The sequence below is a fragment of the Oryx dammah genome, unplaced genomic scaffold (assembly GCF_014754425.2).
Source record: "Oryx dammah isolate SB20612 unplaced genomic scaffold, SCBI_Odam_1.1 HiC_scaffold_28, whole genome shotgun sequence".
In the NCBI taxonomy this organism is placed as follows: Eukaryota; Metazoa; Chordata; class Mammalia; order Artiodactyla; family Bovidae; genus Oryx; species Oryx dammah.
In genome coordinates, this window is record NW_024070212.1 from 72,108,535 (window position 1) to 72,125,986 (window position 17,452).

Genomic DNA, 17,452 nt, shown 5'->3' on the forward strand with positions numbered 1-17,452 from the left:
GGTTATATATTTTGATTCAGTATTATTCAATGTCTGGTTCCAGGATTAGAAAAAACAGATGGTTAGATTACTCTAGAATTGAGGATTAGAATAATGGAATAACAAGGTCATAAGAGAATTGAGAGTCCTGGTGACAGGGTGATCCAGCTGAAGTACTATGGGTGGTCAGAAGGATTGAATAAGGAAATGAGGCCAAAGGAGCTCATCGATCAACAACATATAAAGCCAACAAAGTAGAAGAATCAATGAGAGGGAAGAGCAGCTGCTTCCCTGCCAGAAGGGCATTCTGCAGCCTGGAACACAGAGTTTAATTTACTGCCTATAAAAAGGCTTTCTATAATCATGCCTGCCTAGTCAGTTCGTTTCTCATTCCTTCCCCAAATACTCCAAGGAATCCATGTGTCCTGGTCTACCCATTGATTATGCTGCTTTCTGTTTTCAAGTCACTGCCGTCCTTCTTGAAGAGTTCCTCTTCTCTTAAATCCTCACTCATCTGATGAACCGCCCAGACTTTGAGACTCATCTTGACAATCTTTTCCTTTTTAAAGTTTCCCGTGTTAATCTGTGTGCAAAAGATAGATACCAATTATCTTCCCATCCCAGTATACTCATGCTATTGCTCCAACAGCTTGGGCTTCCCAGGTGATGCTAGAGGTAAAGAACCCACCTGCCAATGCAGGAGACATAAGAGATGTGGGTTCAATCCCTGGGTCAGGAAGATCCCCTGGAGGAGAGCATGGCAGCCCACTCCAGTATTCTTGCCTAGACAATCCCATGGACAGAGGATCCTCATGGGCTACAGTCTGTAGGGTCGCAAAGAGTCAGACACTATTGAAGCGCCTCAGCACATACACATAGTTCCAGCTTAACCCAACTACCATGCTATAAATATCAGGCTATCCTACATAGAGTATAAGATATCATGCAGAAAAAAAGGCCAATGGAGGAGAGTTGGCATATAGCACCTATACCCCCAGACATGTAAATAATATGTTCCTGACCCTTCCTGCCCATTCTAGCAACCAGCTGAATGTAGGTGGAGCCCAGTCAACCCACAGAATTGTGAGAAATAAATCAGTGCTATTTTAAGCCACTAAATTTGCGGGTTTGATTATGAAATTATAGACTAATTATACATCTTCCATTTTCAAGTCAAGAGCAACTGCCCAAACTTGCCACTGTATCATACTACTGTACCTAAAATATACCCCTATTATTTTACTTATCACACTAGGATTGCAAGAAATGTTTTCATATCCACTCCCTTCCCATTCTGTGAAATGTGTCAGTGCAAGTGTGTATATAACACACAACATATAATAGATACTCAATAAATGATGTGAACTAAGTTGAACCTAAACTGAGTCAGTGGGAGGGAGCGAGTGAGAAATGAAAACGCTGTGCTTAGTGCTGAAGAGTTGGTGCCTTTGAACTGTGGTGTTGGAGAAGACTCTTGAGAGTCTCTTGAACTGCAAGGAAATCCAACCAGTCCATCCTAAAGGAAATCAGTCCTGAGTATTAATTGGAAGGACTGATGTTGAAGCTGAAACTCCAAAACTTTGGCCACCTGATGAGAAGAGCTGACTCATTGGAAAAGACCCTGATGCTGGGAGAAATAGAGGGCGGGAGGAGAGGGGGCGACAGAAGATGGGATGGTTGGATGGCATCACTGACTCAATGGAGATGAGTCTGAGCAAACTCCAGGAGTTGGTGATGGACAGGGAGGCCTGGCGAGCTGTGGTCCATGGGATCATGAAGAGTTGGACATGACTGAGCGACTGAACTGAACTAGTCATTGGAATTTTATGGTTAAACATTTCACAAGTGGAGCTGTTTCTGGAAAAATATGGAAACTTGTTGGAGGTGAAGTTGGCTCAGATACAATCTAGGAATTGAGGTGAGAGTGGGTGCATCATTGAGGATGTGGACTTGTGACCTAGGATGATGATGGAATTTGTGTGGTGCAAAAGATGGTGATCCTGAATGGGGAGAGACTGTCAACCTCAGAAAAACAAAGTCTGTGAGTGACAGTTTTTCACAACTAGAACAATATTCTTAAAGCTGATGGACAATTAACATGATGAGGGGCCAATCTTCTGCCCAACGTACACTCAAGGGAGAAAAAGTAAATCTCTACTTCATAGACTTATATATATTATTCTGGTTTTCCAATAATCTGTTTGAGTGTGCCTTCTCAGTCTCCTCCCCTTGAATCCTTTTGTTCCACAGCCACCAAGTTTTCTGCTCAATTCTCTTCCCTACACCTATTCTCTTGGCCATCTGAGTCTCTCTTATGACTTCAACCATCACTAAATCTGAACTTCTTCACCCCAAATCTTTTATGAGCTTCAGCATGGGTATTTCAAACTCTCTCTTGAATATCTCCACTTTCTGGCCTTTTCGATGTATCAAAGTCAAGATGTTAAATGGCAAAACTGATTACCTTCTATATTCAAGCCATGATTTCCCTCCTGTATTTCCCAGTCCAGTAAAGGGTTTCACTGCCCATTTGGCCAGTATAGAAGGAAATAGCACAATGTTTAAGAGCTTGGGTTCTGGGATTAACTTGAATCTGTCCTTCATAAATTTACTACCCACATAACTTTGGCAAATTACTTATCTTTTCAAAGCTTCAGTTTCTGTCATCTGTTATATCCTCAAAAGCTTGTGAAGAGGATTAAATAAATACCTATCCAACCCTTCAAAACTAATTATGCAAACTAGACCTCCTGAAGTCATCCTTAACTTTTTCCTTTCCCCTAGCACCTGACTCTCCCAAGCAACTGACCACAAAGCCCTATTAATTCCATTTCTAAAATGTATCTTAATACATGCCTTTGTCCATTGTCACTTCCACTGCCCAAGCATACTAAAGCATACTCCAAATGCACGTGACTAATCTAAACTTTCAGACCAGTGTCAGAGATAGCATTTCAAGAATACAAAGCAGATCACATTATCGCCTTCACTTCAAAATTTAATTGTCCACTTCCTACAAAAGTAATGACAAACTAAGAAAAAAAACCTAATTACAAACTCTTTAGAATCTGATATTTGCCTTCTTTCCCTGAATTACCTTTACCTTTCCCTGAATTACCTTAGTCTAACTGTACATCATTTTTCACCATTCCTAGATTCTATACTATCATTCTCCAAAATATTCTTCTGCCTTCCTAACATACTCTATTTCCTTTCCAACATCCTCAGTCCCCACCTCTCCTCTGAGGATTCTTGCTCCAACTCAAATGTGATTTCCTCTGTGTTGTCCTCTCAGAACCCCCAAGGACAGAGATCACTCCCTCATCTGTTTTCCCATAAGACTGCATACAAACCTGTCACAGCCCTGACTGCACTACAATATAGCTATTAATTTATTTGTTTGCCTAGCTCTACTCTGAGTTCCTCCTCAGAGACAGGAATAGTGAAATATTTATTCTTACATTACCAATGTCTAATACAGTTCCTGGAACATACCAGTACATGTGAAATGCTTGATAAATTGTTGAGAATGAATGAGTGAACAAAGAAACTATGTAGCCTGAATGGTGCTAGCTATACATTATTTAAATACGAATTAAATCCAAATAGTTCCTATATACAAAAAGAGAAAACCCTCAAATGTAGGCACTAATTTGAAATACATGTTCTCTATGTATTTTTCCCAAATCCAAAATTCTATGATATTACTGTGAACTGAACTAAGCTTTTCTCAGGCATTTAGGATTAGAATTTTTCTGGGACACACAAATTTGTAGAATGAGATCTAATGAGTTGTTTAGAGTGTGTTTCTAATCAATTCTATCATATTACCTTTAACAATTTATATTTTGTGACGTTAATACTTTGCAATTAAGCAAAATTGAATTATGTGCAATAGCTGATCTTTCAAAATGAGAATACAGTGAAGAAAGTGTTTTATTTTTCCTAAAATCTTGTCAGTTTGAGTGACATGTGAGTACCCAGCACCAAGCAGCTGTTAGGGAAATCTTATTACTCTGTGTCTGTCACTAGAAAATTGGAATAAACGTTGCAAGACCTACACACTTAAAATGTTATGATGTGTTTTTAAAACTGCTTTCCACAGAAGGTCCTTTATTTTATTAGAAAATTATAAGCAAACAAGTTTTGTTTAATGGCTTTCAAAGTATAAGCACATTTCATGTCAAAATTGTATCACTCTCGACTGCTTACTTGTGTGAGAAATCTGTCAAGCACTGGTGCCCAAGAAAATAGGGTACCATGGCAGAAGACTCTTTGCTGAAGGAAATAAGGTATTCTCAATTAAACCAATACAGCGTGTGTAATGGTCTGATTCCATCTTAGGAAGAACTGTTAGCTTTCTGTTCTGGGATCAGAATTTTCCTAATGCCTGAACTTTTTTGGTGAATTCTGTGTAACTGGAGGAGGGCATGGCAATCCACTCCAGTATTCTTGCCTGGAGAATCCCCATAGACAGAGGAGCCTGGCAGGCTACAGGCCATGGAGTCACAAAGAATCAGACATGACTGAGCAACTAAGCACAACATAGTACCTTAACCAAGACACAATCTTGAGCTTGTGTCTCAGGGAAAGGTGAGCTCTTATTTGTTTCTCCTTTTAATACTCAAATAGTCTTGGGAATTTTGTCTTTTCTTCCTGATATCCTTTCTGTCTCTACTCCCTTTCCACAATGCTCTTAACTTGCTAAATATTTTAACAATTCAACATGCATGAAGTGCTAAAATTATAACCAGTTTTTCAGGGGAATCAAAGGTTGGTTGTGGTATTATTTTATTTGAGAGTCATCCTGGTGTGCTTCAGTTTCAAATATCAAAAAATGTGTGCATCAAAATGAACAGGATGCAAATAAAATATGGTGAAACATTCCTGGTGTACTCCAGTGTCCCCTTTACAGTCTACGCTATTTGACAAGTTTATACTAATCTGTTTCTATAAGCAGAGATCACAAACAGAACTTCCCCCTCAAAAAAAGATGACAATAAATACTAATATATAACCCTTAAGGATATTTTTCTAGATAGTCTTTAACAAAGATGACTCCTAAACATAAAATAATATTGTATGTTACTAAACTGCCATCTACTGTGCTTGTTCATCCAGTACACAATATCATCTTTTACAGGCTTGCCTTTTTCAATGAATATGTGAATTTATCCCCCAGCTGTTTCTTGACATTCTATTTTTCCCCTTGTTCTAGCCATGTGTACTCCTTAAAGACCAGGAAAAAAAATTTTCAACTAATTATAGTCCTACCAAAGCCTTTCACATCATTTAAAACTTAGATTGATTATTCACAGTACCAGGAAGACATGTCAGTTTGAGACAAGAAGAGGTTTAGAGAGGTTTACACTTTGCAGAGTGCCACCTGTCTCCAAAGGGCACAGTCATTAAAAAGCTCCAGGTGCAAGTTGTGGGAGCAAAACAGCATAATGAAGTCCTTTGCCTCCTTGTGCACCTTTTGATTAATAACATTCTCTCCCAGTTCCAGCAGATTGTGCACCAATGCTCGCTGCAAGAAACCTGGGATACCAGTCTACTTTTCTCTCCTTCTCTGAATAGAATAAATTGCCATTTATCTGTGACAAAAATCAAAAGAATATACAAAATAGGGTATTTCTGATACAATCTACTTTTATAAGGAAAGAGCAATTAATAAGCAAACAGAATGATATTGATTCAATAAACAGCATTAAATAAGTATCACTGATCAAATTCTACCTAATCCTTTCTGTCCTATAAGCACACACATAGAAATCTAAATGATATTTATACTGATAACCTGAACGCATTGTAAAATTCCAAGTTGTTTCATGAATCATAAAAGTGGGAAAGAAAACTGGCATTTATCAAATACCTGCTATTTAACAGGCATTTTCACTATCACATATTATCCATATAACAGCCTGGTTAGGTAAACATTGTTATTGTCATTTTCACACTGAGTAAGACTGAGGCTCAGAGAGACAATAAGAACCAACATTTACTTGCAGCTTACGATTTTCCTGGCATTGTATTTATTAATTTAGAGGTTTTGCCTCAATTAATCCTCAGAACCACATTATGGAGTAAGTGGTATCATTATTCTCCTTTTATTAAGGATGACTCAGTGAAGTTAAATAACTTGCCCAAGATCACACAAATAATATGTAGTAATACCAACATCTGAACCTAGGCAAACTGTTTCCCATGCCTGTACTGTCAATCCCAACCTTATACTACTTACGAGTGTGGGAATATATTAATACTTTAATGTTAAGTGAGTTATATTATTGTTTTGTTTTTGAAAATTAGGAATATATGTTTGGTACACATGGTAACTTTCAAGTAATCAAACTCACCTACTAATAGCTATCAATACTTATTCCTTATTATGCATTTACTGTTGAGTATTTTACATGCATCACCTTATTTGAAATTCACGTACATACATAATATCATTCCCATTTGGCTCTGATAAAACAGATTTGGAGAATATCTGTTTATAACGGAATATCTGTTTAATTATAACAATAATGAGAATAATCACAGCAAACATGTGGCATTACTATATGCTCGACACTCTTCTCTCAAAGAGTTTAGAATATAGTACTTATTTAATAGTCACAACAACAAAATGATGTATTATTCCTATTATACAAATGTGGAAAATGAGAAGCAGCATTTTGACCTTTTCTGGGAAAGTGAAGAATTGGTCCCCCTGTGTTTGTTTTTAAACTACCTTTCCCTTGTCCATCCTGGGGCCCTATCAGGTGAAGGAGGAGCAGCCACCGCACCCATCAGTGCAGGGCCTACTTGTGTCAGCAGAGCAGGAATTCCAATTCCAAAAGCCCATGATTTTAACCACTAACTACTCTAAATGGTGGAACAATTTAAAGTAGTCATTCCTTGTTTATTGCAGCAAATGTTAGCAACATGCCTTAACTATAATAGCATTCATCATAATCAAACATTTTGTTGCATACCAAGTAATATAATTCTGCACATTTGGTAGGGAGTTGGAGGGAATCAAGCCTGTACAATTTCACACTGATCAGCCTTGCACATAGTTTCAAAGACAGCAGAAGTAAAATTGTGTTCTACAAATACTGAGCACTAACTATGTCCCAGGTGCTGACATTATGGAAATAAATGATTTATTCGCTATCTATAGGGAATTTGGGAGAAATAAAACAAATAAGTAATTACAACATAAAGGGAAAATTGCTAAAATAAAGTTTTGCCTTCTAAGCAAAAGCCAAAGCTACAAACCACTGTACGTGACCTTGTCACAGTTAGTTAGTTCAGTCATCAGTCATGTCCAACTCTTTGCGACCCCATGAATCGCAGCACGCCAGGTCTCCCTGTCCATCACCGACTCCCGGAGTTCACTCAGACTCACGTCCATCAAGTCCGTGATGCCATCCAGCCATCTCATCCTCTGTGGTCCCCTTCTCCTCCTGCCCCCAATCCCTCCCAGCATCAGAGTCTTTTCCAATGAGTCAACTCTTCTCGTGAGGTGGCCAAAGTACTGGAGTTTCAGCTTTAGCATCATTCACCAAAAGAAATTATACACAGGGTACAGCTGGCAAAAGAGCATCCTCCATACTGCATAGGGTAAGATGGCTACAATATTATTATAACATTGCAATCTTATTTAAAATTTCAATAATATTTATGTATAAACTAGAGGTAGAAATTTGAAATAACTTTATGATATGTATTTTCCTTGTTTCTCATCTGATTTTCACCTCTGAGAACTATTTTCCTAGCAGACTTGTTTGTTCCTGAGCTCCCAATCCTCCTCCCAATCTAGCGCATACCAAATTCTGGCTATAATACTAGTCAGAATTCCTGTGTTGCAAGTGACAGAGACCCAGCGCAATTTAGCTTAAGCAAAAAGAGAATGTGTTGACTTGGCTTGTGTAACTAGGAAGTCAAGGAAATAGACATGGCTTTAGACAGAACAAAATTCATGGACTCAAATGCTTTATCCACAGTTCACCTTCTCTCTCCATCGTTTACCCTCATATCCCCATCCTGACTCCTCATCCTCTATCCCTGCTTTAATTCTCTACATCTATCACTTCTCATCGTTTCTCCTTGACTTATTTTTGTGAGTGGGTTCTCTCTATATATTGGCTGTCACACTCCCATTACCAGCTTGGGAACTCAAATGGAGAGAGAATTTCTATCTCCCAATATTCCTAATCAAATCCTAGGTAATAGTTCTGATTGGTCTACACTGATTCATATAGTCATTCTTGAACCAATCATCATGATCAAGCCAGCTAAAATTCAGGACTGGATTATCAAATCAGCATCACACAGATCAGAGATTTTACCTAGCATCAAGCTTTACTAAAAATTCCAAGAGTACAGGCAATCAAGAGACAAAGACAAAGCAGAGAAAGCTTTGGGACATCCTTGCCAGGTCCTTCCTATCCACCAGCCCAGAATAACAGACAAGATCCTTCACAGAGATATCTTAGAAATTACATGCTTCATTCTGTGAAATAAAAATCTCCATTTTATACCTCAAAGGTATATATAATCAAAGCTATGGTTTTTTTTCCAGTAGTCATCTATGGATGTGAGTGCTGAAGAATTGATATTTTCCAATTGTGGTGCTGGAGAAGACTCTTGAGAGTCCCTTGGACAGCAAGATCAATCCAATTAATCCTAAAAGAAATCAGTCCTGCAAACTCTGGAGGGACTGATGCTGAAGCTCCACCTGATGTGAAGAGCCAACTCATTGGAAAAGACCCTGATGCTGGGAAATATTGAGGGCAGGAGAAGAAGGGGATAGCAGAGGATGAGATGGTTGGATGGCATCACCAACTCAATAGACATGAATTGGAGCAAACTCCAGGAGATAGTGAAGGATGGGGAGCCTAGCCTGCTGTAGTCCATGGGGTCACAAAGAGTTGGACACAACTTAGTAACTGATCAACAACAAAAATACCTCAGAGAGTTCTGTAGCTTACATGACATTCTCTGGGGTAGCTCTGTCCCATAAATCAATAGATTTTAGATCTAATTACTGTAAGCAATCCTTACCAAGAGAGAGCCTGCTAAGGGCATTCTCCTGTCTGAAGTCCTTACTCTGTTTACCTGGAAGTCCAGTTGAGATTAGACCAGATCACCTCCCTTATTCTCTTTTTCCTAGTGCTCTTTCTCAAGTAAAGTAAGGAAATGTCACAGTGAAAGAGTAGTAAAAAAGTTGGCTTAAAACTCAATATTTAGAAAACTAAGATCATGGCATCCAGTCCCTTCACTTTATGCAAACAGATGGGGAAACAATGGAAACAGTGAGATACTCTTTTTTTGCACTCCAAAATCTGCAAATGGTGACTGCAGCCATGAAATTAAAAGATATTTGCTCCATGGAAGAAAAGCTATGACCAACCTAGACAGCATATTAAAATGCAGAGACATTACTTTGTCAACAAAGGTCTGTCTAGTCAAGGCTATGTTTTTTTCCAGTAGTCATGTATGGATGTGAGAGTTAGACTATAAAGAAAGCTGAGCACCAAAAAATTGATGCTTTTGAACTGTGGTGTTGGAGAAGACTCTCGAGAGTCCCTTGGACTGCAAAGAGATCAAACCAGTCCATCCTAAAGGAAATCGGTCCTGAATATTCATTGCAAGGGCTGATGCTGAAGCTGAAACTCCAATCTTTTGGCCACCTGATGCAAAGAACTGACTCACTGGAAAAGACCCTGATGCTGGGAGAGATTAAAGGCGGGAGGAGAAGGGGACAACAGAGGATGAGATGGTTGGATGGCATCCCTGACTCAATGGACATGAGTTTGAGCAAGCTCCAGGAGTTGGTGACTGACAGCGAGGGCTGGTGCGCTGCAATCCAAGGGGGTGCAAAGAGTCGGACACAACTGAGTAACTGAACTGAATTCCCCTTCAGGGGACTGGGCATCCATCCAGATTGGATGGCCTGGGACAAGAATCCCAAACTATGCTTGGGGTTAAGGTCTATCAGACCTTCTCCAAAGAAGCACCTAGTGTATAAAATCACAAAAAGAAAGCACATGAAGCAGATATAAACTATGACTGCTTTGGTCCACTCTACTATTTGTCCAGATAAGAGACTTAAGATTTCTAGCAATGCTACCAACTTTCCTGTTCCTAAACTCTACTTTTCTCTAGTTTCTAGCTGTGAAAAATTCTCCAGTTTTGTCCTGTGGCTCGCTGAATAAAGACAAAAGAACAAGCAGTGACAGTGAAGAATGGGAACAAGGAAAGCCAATCTCATGGTCTGCAGGAAAGTCAAAGAAATGTCTAATGAGGCCTCATAGGAATCTCGTAAAGATTATCTCAGGTAGGTATTTTCCATCCAATTATTTTAATGTCTTCACATCCATTTGCCTACAGAAATTCTAACATAACAATTGAATTTCTTTAACCTTAGGCAAGGGAAACAAATGCTTGTCCTACTGACCTAATACTCCAGCAAGCATTTTTGTTTGGCTAAAACAGTATTGAATGTCTTTGACAAGTTTGTCACAATCTCTTTCCACTACCTAACGTCTGACACTGGCCTGCTCTATTCATTTACGCTACTGCCTGGTCCCTGTAAACATTTGAGTTTTTGAGTCATACTTTAAGGTCTTGACTTCTACTAAACTGAAAATTCCTTTTAAAAGAATGTCAACATAATTGTTTTCAGTTATTTATGTTAGTCCTCGACTGTTTTTATCAAGAAAAAAAAAAAAACTAGGAGAAAAGGGTTGTGACCAAAGTTAAGACTGAAAGAATAAGGACTGGGCCAGGACTAGGGTTACCGAGACACCTAGTGCACAAAATTTAAGGAGGCACTCTCAGGTGACACCTCTAGGCTCAGCATGTAAGAAAGAGGGCCTCCTTAAATTTCATGTACCATGTGACATGCTTGCCTCATTCTTGACCCAGTCCTGAAGGGAGACCCTTTAACCATTTTTGGTTTCTGTTACTTGTATTGAAATAACCCTGATGCATTTCCCTTTTTCACCTATGAACTCAAAGAGTTGTTCCACCTAGGAAGACTCTTGTATTAGTCACTCAGTAGTGTTTGACTCTTTGCCACCCCATGGACTATAGCCCACCAGGCTCCTCTGTCCATGGAATTATCCAGGCAAGAATAATGGAGTGGGTTGCCATTCCCTTCTCCAGGGATCTTCCCCACCCAGGAATTGAAACTTGGTCTCTTGCACTGCAGGCAGATTCTTTACCATCTGAGCTACCAGGGAAGCCCCTAGGAACACTCTTAATACCCTCTAATACACTTCCAATACTACTTTCTATCTCTTATACATCTGTATTCACCAGCATTCTGTGAACTCCTTAAAGAAAGAAGCTGTCATATTGTCTTCTTTGCAGCAAAAATAGCTTGCCTTGCTGAGTGAATAAATGAACGAATGAATATATTGTTAACATCAAGCATCCCATTCCTCCTGTGACATAGAACACCCACAAAGTCCTGTGTCAGCTAAAATATCTTATTTTTGTCACAGATCTATGACAAATTTTAACAAATTTTTATTCTGATATGATTTTTCCCATAAATTTGCATGTAATCTCAGTATTATCCACATTTTTTTTTTCAAAACATGTGGCCTACAAAGTACTGCATTAAATTTGCAACTGACACCTTATACTTGCTTTGCCTTTCAGCCTCAAGCAGGGCTAGCCTCCTTGACCTAATTAGACTTCTCAACTCCCACATGGCTAGTAAATACTATAATTAATTTATAAAGGACTCTGAAACACCAGCTGGCAATAACTTCCTATCAATGGTTTGTAAAGAACAAAAAGAGCATTTAAGTTGCAGGATATTTGTGAAGTGTTTAGAGATGGATACTCACATCTTTTAATCCACTGAATTCCTAGGAATGTCAATTTGTAAAGTGTACTATGTAAACAATTTTTAATAACTTCTTGTCATTTCAGCACATTTAAATTATAGAAAGAAATCTGTGTGACAAAAAATTCTTAGCGATGCACACTTGGGGTACGTGAAACTTGCATGTCTATGACTAGTCATACATCTCAAGCACTACAGTAAACTATATCGTTCTTCCAAGACTATGAAAGAGAAAAAGGTGGACAGTCAGTTTAAGGGTTTGTCAGTGCCTTGAGATCATGAGTAGTGTAAGGATCATCTGTAGGAATATTTACCTATTCAAGAGCCCAGAATGAGACCAAGGCAGAATTTTTTAAGATGGCCCCCAAGATTCTTGCCCCCTGGTACACATACATGACCTATGTTATACCCTCCCCTTGAGTCTGGGCAGGACCTGTTAACATGATGTCACTCCTTCAATTAGTTTATACTACAGAACATAACCTTCCCAGGTGGCAATAGTAGAAAAGAACCCACCTGCCAATGCGGGAGACATAAAAGATGTGGGTTTGATCCCTCCGTTGGGAAGGTCCTGTGGAGAAGGGCATGGCAACCCACCACAGTATTCTTGCCTGAAGAATCCCATGAGCAGAGGAGCCTGGTGAGGTACAGCCAAAACCTGCAGGAGAATTTCTCTACAATCCCTTCCTGCTGCTGCTAGTATTACTATTACCAATACCACCACTATAACTGCAGTATTACTGTGTGTATTTATTGAAAAAAAGTCTGTATATAAGTAGATCCCTGCAGTCCAAACCCTTGTTCAAGGGTCTATGACAATTAGAAGAAAGAGAATAGGTCCTATTGATGGACTTTTCTTTCAAAATAGGATAATGGAAACTGCTTCCCTATTCTAGGAATGTTTCTCTTTGAAAAATTAGTTATAGTCCTTGAACACAAATAGCCTTCTCCTCTGGTCATTGCCAGATTTTGTGTACTGTTATCCTAGACTTATCTCAAGCCATCTTTCTGTTGACATGTGATTCTCCCAGAAAAATTTTACTAACTACAGTTGGTTAATTTTTTGGTACCTTAACTACATGTTATTCACCACCCCTAGGATCCATGACCTGAAAAGGGAAAGTGTTAGTCTGTTAGTCATGTCCTACTCTTTGCAGCCCTATGGACCATTGCCCACCAGGATCTTCTGTCCATGAAAATCTCCAGGCAAAAATGCTGGAAAGGGAAATGGGTAGTCATTCCCTTCTCCAGAGGATCTTCCCAACCCAGGGATCTATCTGCATTGCAAGTAGATTCTTTAGCATCTATTACCCATGAGCCTTTAATTGAACAATAATAACCATTGGCACCTAAAGTGAGCTTTCTCACTTAATCCTTTTAGCAATTCTAAAATACTGTTACCGTCATCTCTAGATAAAAGATAAAGAAACAAAATACAGCTAGTTTAAGTGATTTGCCTAATGAGTAGTAGAGCTGAGATCTAAACCCAAGAAATCTGACTCCAGAGTCATCATATACTACATTTCAAAACTTTTCACAAGGTCCTTATATTTTCTAAATCTTAATTTCTCATCTGTAAACAAAGCTAATAATATCTTTCCTAAAGACTGTTGGGAGTCTAAACGTGATAATTAATGTGAAGCTCTTAGCTCTACATATACCAAATATATAGTAAATAGCTATTATTAAAATAATTCCCTCAGGAATTTAGATTTCTGTTCATCTTAAATCATAAACACAAACCAGATTTTAGAGTCAGTTAATTCTATTTCCAGGTGGCTGATATAAACAATCACATGCTAATATTTCTAACCTCAAATCCAAATGATGATATTTTATTACCCAATTTCCAATTATGAGTGCCTTTTTAGAGGTTACAGCTACCCACCACTCCACCTTGCAGACTACACAAAACTCAGCCACAACTTCACATACTCCCCGACTTGCCTAGAGTCACTGCTGCTTCCTGTGACCAAAGAAGTGGCTTCAACTTTTCACACATCCCCAGATTAAAATTATGGAATTACTTAGGTAAGGGTATTAAGTTCACAGATTTACTCATTTGTTTAATAAAATTCTTATTCTTCTGAGGAAGACCTATTTGTTTCAAGAGCAAATATTCTATGGCAGCTTGTTAAGTTATAATTCCAGATATTTTATAACACAGGGATTTATATATTATAAATTTTTAAAATTCTCGTCAGTTGAAAAAAATACTGTTTTAATATCTTTCAACTGTGACTTATGCAGGGAATTTTAAGATTTGGAACTTCAAAACATTACTTTCATTGTCTCTGAATAGCAATTTTTTTTCCCCTGCATGAATCTGAACATGTATGAACAAAATCTGCTTGATTTATCTATATTTTAAGAAAATTCTCTCCAAGTTTAAAAACGAAAAACCTCAGAAGTTAACCACTACCACTTGAAACTCTCAGTTAACTGTAGAACTGAGAATATATCTTTTCTTAACAGCTTTGTAATACAACTTGATATGAGTTACTGCAGATTCAACATCTCAACTGTAAGAAACTTCAATTACCATTAAGGCCAAAAGGCATCCATGTACCAGTCATACTCAGAAAGTCACAAGGGGGTCTGTGATCATTTCCTTTGTCTCTAAAGTTAGTGTAATATTTTGCAAGGATCTACTGAATGTGAGATAGGTGTGGTGAAATGGGCACATTTAAGTATTTATTTTTTTTACACTTCATTGAAGTTTAAAAACAAAATGCCTAAATCATAAGGGCACACAGCTTTATAAAAACTTTGAGTTTTTATAAAATGAAGTTACTTGTATAACCAGAACCCAACCATGACAAAGAATATGATCAGGACTAGCAAAAAGCTCATGTCCCTTTCCAGGCATTATCTCCTCCCCACTCCCTAGGGTAACCATAATCCTAGATTAGTTTGGCCTGATCATGGCACCCCACTCCAATACTCTTGCCTGGAAAATCCCATGGACGGGGGAGCCTCGTAGGCTGCAGTCCATGGGGTCGCGAACAGCCTGACACGACTGAGCGACTTCACTTTCACTTTTCATTTTCATGCATTGGAGAAGGAAATGGCAACCCACTCCAGTGTTCTTGCCTGGAGAACCCCCAGGACGGGGGAGCCTGGTGGGTTGCCGTCTATGGGGTCACACAGAGTCGGACACGACTGAAGCGACTTAGCAGCAGCAGCAGATCTGAAGTCCATGTAAATGGAATTATATAGCATGTGCTAGTTTATATCTGGCTTTTCCAATTCAATACTGTATTTGTGAGTGACAGTTATACTCTTCAAAGTGATGGCAATTTGTTTATTGTCATTGTGGTGCATTAGAATTCCAGTGTGAACCCGTAACAGTTTATTTACCCAGGCTACCATTCACAAGCAAATGGGAACTTCTGGTCTGGGGCTATTATAGTATAGTATACCTCTTTAGTGAACATATGGGCATTTCTATTGGAAATATATGTGGGAGTGGAATCTTAGGGTCATAGGGTATGCATATGCTAAGATTTAACAGACTCTAACACTTTCCAAAGTAAATGTATCCATTGACACTTTCACTAGCAGTGTATAAGAATTCCAGTTGTTGTTCAACACCTTCTCCAACACTTGATATTGTCTAAATTTTTCATTGTAATAATTCTAATGGATGTGTAGCGGTAATTTCTATTTCCTTGACTTGCAGTGCCAGCCAAAAATAGACCATGACAGCCTATCTTTCCTACTAATCACAACTAAAAGTTCAAGGCAAAATACAAAAAGCAACTACCTGAGGACTCTAAAAAAATGTAAGCAAAAACAGTGTTTGTTTCTCCTACTTTCTCTTACAGATTTGATTGGAGGTCTGACACCCAGTGATAATGCGGTGGTAGCACAGGAAACAAAAACGGAGAGAAACCCCATATTTCTAGCTAGATGAATGGGAAAAGAGGGCTTCCACGAGCTAAAGTCTGTGGGGGAATATTTGGCTTTTTTTCTCCTTTTTTCCCTCTGGTCTTGAATGAGAGATAGGGCCAGGCTTGGGCAGTTAGGACACCAAGAAAAACCCTGTCTTTCTAAACAAGGAAACTGGGAAAGGGCCCCTCTGGGAGGGAATTCATCTTTTGTTTTGCTCTTTTTTCTCACCTCTTTGCTCCAGTGTGCGCCCTAGTCAGATGCTGTAGTTATGGCACCAAGCTAAAACTCCAAGAGAAACCTCATATTTCTAGCAAGAAAATGAGACTCTGCAAAACCGAGAGGAGAGGAACAACAAAACCAGGAAGAGCTGGAGAAGCCAACTCCCTAGTTCTTTGTATGAATCTGACTAAGTTCTCTGCTCATACCTTGAACTAAGCACCCGCAGGGCAGAAAAAAGCTGCAGAGCAAAAGATATGTGAACTACAATTTAAATTACTTCCCAAGTTCCAAAATAATTCTTGAGTGTTGTATGTACAGAACAGATTCAACGCAACACAATAAAGCCTCTGAAAACCGAACTGACATGGAACCAGCACTCACAGGTGAGACTCAACTTAAAATATGAACCAAACTGGATTGATGGCCTCCTAAAAGAAAACAAACAAAAAAATCAGCATTCCTCAAAGGCTTTAATCAGAACTCAGAGTCTATGCAACAAAATATTCAAAATGTCTTGGATAAAAATCACAATTACTCAATAAACAAAGAACTGGAAAAATAGGGCCAGTTATTAAGGAAAAATAAACAACTGCCAATAAAGCAATTATAATTAGAAAGTAGATGAAAGTTATCTGTAGATACAAGCTGTACTCTAGAAAAATTCTTGCATTTTTGTATCCAAATTTATGACAAAAGTTGAGAAACAGAGGGATAAACTGTCACACGAAGCAACATTACCAATAAATAACAGCAAAACTAAACAAATACAAATACATGCAACAATCTAGGACGTTTTAAAAGCATATTGTTGACGAAAAGAAAGCTGCAGACGATTATATAACAATAAACTATCCTTGTAAAGTTCAACCGTTTATTAGCCATAAGCTACAGTTTTAAAAGCAAGGGAATAAACCCCAAATACAAGTGAGTATTACCTCTGGAGGAAAGCAACGGAATGGAATGGGGGGAAAAGTCAGGTCTTTTAACCATAGTGGCAACCTCCTAGTTCCAAAATTACTGCTCAGTTCTCAAGTGCATATTGCTTATCTGTTACATCTATTTACGTACCCCAAAACAATGTTTTAAACGACATCCTATGTATATGGTGAAAGAACAGAGTTCTCGAGACTTTATTAAAAATCACTTTTCCAAAAACACGAAAAGCCCACTTCACCCCTACCGATTAGCGAAACCCGCCTTGCCAACCCCCTAGCGTCATAGTCACTTCCGCCCCACCTCCCTAGTCCCGCCCATCTGAGCGGAAGTACTTTCCTTTCAGGTCCTCCTGCCTGTAGGGGGCTCTCCGAGCCCTCTAGTGCCACGAAGGCCTCCCGCCTGGGCTGTCCTGGCGGTGCCTGTTAGTTTAATCCTAGAGAATATATTTTCATTGTAACTCTTTCGGCCAGAAAAAAAAATCTCACAGGCATCTTTTTCTGGATAATAACGTTCAAACCCAATCTAGGCCGAGTGTTTGCACTATCAAACCCTGTCGCAGTGTTGGAAAGG

At 38.8% G+C, this 17,452-nt stretch overlaps 1 long non-coding RNA gene across 1 annotated transcript in view; it reads right to left on the reverse strand.

The window, feature by feature from the left end:
* The window catches only part of LOC120857001, a 146,114-nt gene extending 128,709 nt beyond the window's left edge, over positions 1-17,405 (reverse strand). The window contains exon 1 of the long non-coding RNA XR_005719546.1: positions 17,127-17,405. This is a non-coding gene — a long non-coding RNA (uncharacterized LOC120857001). The remainder of the gene's footprint in view (positions 1-17,126) is intronic.
* Between the last annotated feature and the right edge of the window lie 47 nt (positions 17,406-17,452).